This window comes from Lactuca sativa, chromosome 6, assembly GCF_002870075.4.
Source record: "Lactuca sativa cultivar Salinas chromosome 6, Lsat_Salinas_v11, whole genome shotgun sequence".
NCBI classification, from domain to species: domain Eukaryota; kingdom Viridiplantae; phylum Streptophyta; class Magnoliopsida; order Asterales; family Asteraceae; genus Lactuca; species Lactuca sativa.
Window position 1 is genome coordinate 82,092,727 of NC_056628.2, and position 1,363 is coordinate 82,094,089.

A 1,363-nucleotide genomic window follows, 5' to 3' on the forward strand; every position below is an offset into this window, starting at 1 on the left:
AAGAGTACCAAAGGAAAGAAGAAGAAAAAGCAAAGTACATGCAAATTAAAAGCAAAAGAAAGGATTAATGTTTCACACTCTCCAATCAATTTTCCTTAACCTCTATGCTTGCACTAAGTGAAGGTAATTGCCTTTATTATATCCACTACACTCGTAGGAATCACCGGAACTTTATCAAAAATCCATTTGTTTCTCGCTGTCAATATGCACCCTAAAGCTCCACAGATAATTACATTCAGTAAGCTCTGTTTCTTTCTACATCTGGACCATCGAGAAATAAAGAGAACCGTATCTTTCACCGTTGTAAAGTTATCGTATTTCATTTCACACCAAGACAGGATCGACTCCAACACAGATTTTGCTGCATGACATGAAAGTAAAGCGTCATCACTTGTCTCCTCTTCTGCATTACATATACAACATATGGTGACTGCAATGGTAATTCCCCCTTTGACTTAGTGCCATAGCAACTGGAATTCTTCCCTGTTTTTCTCTCCATATAACGCATAGGATCTTGTATGGGATCACCTTTCACCAATTAAAGGGACCATCATTTACAATATGACTCGCCAACTTGATTCGGTCTCGTAACAAACTAACAATGAATCGATCGCCAAACAGGAAATCAGAGACGCATTTGTTCACCTCCGTATTCCAAGAAACAACTTCATCAGGTTCAATGTTAAGTTTTTCCAAGCTCCTGCTATATTTTATGATGTTTTTCCAAGCTCCTGCTATATTTTATGATGTTTTTCCAAACCTAGGTGATAGTATAGTTACCAAACACAGTCCAATGCCTCACCAATAGTCTGTGTAGGCAACTAGTCATTTTTGCCAAGAGGGCAGAATTGTAATTTTTTAGTTTCCACAACCATTTAGTGACCAAGGAGAGATTAAGAGCTTTAATTGAGCCAGTCCCAATACCCCCCCCCCCCCCACCTTTTTTGGGACAATGATTGTTTCCTAATTCATCCAACAGATGCTTTTTTTCGTATTCTCTATTGCATATAAATTTTTGTCTTATTTTTTCAAGAGTGTCAATGACTCCATTAGGAACTACGAAGATGGACATATAATACATCGGGAGGTTACCTAGCACCGCCTTTAGAAGCATAATTCTACCACCAAAGCTTAATGTTTTAGCTTTACATATTGAAAGTTTTGATTGGAATTTATCTATTATCGGCCTCCAAGCGCTTTTTAGATTCATGTTTCCACCAACGGGGATTCAAAGATAGGTAAACGGTAATGTCGATGGTTCACGACCAAGGGGAGAGAACCAGTTCGAGATTTCCGAGGGGGAAGATCCGATCCCAAACACCTTCGATTTTCTGAAATTCACTTTCAACCTGGATGACACATA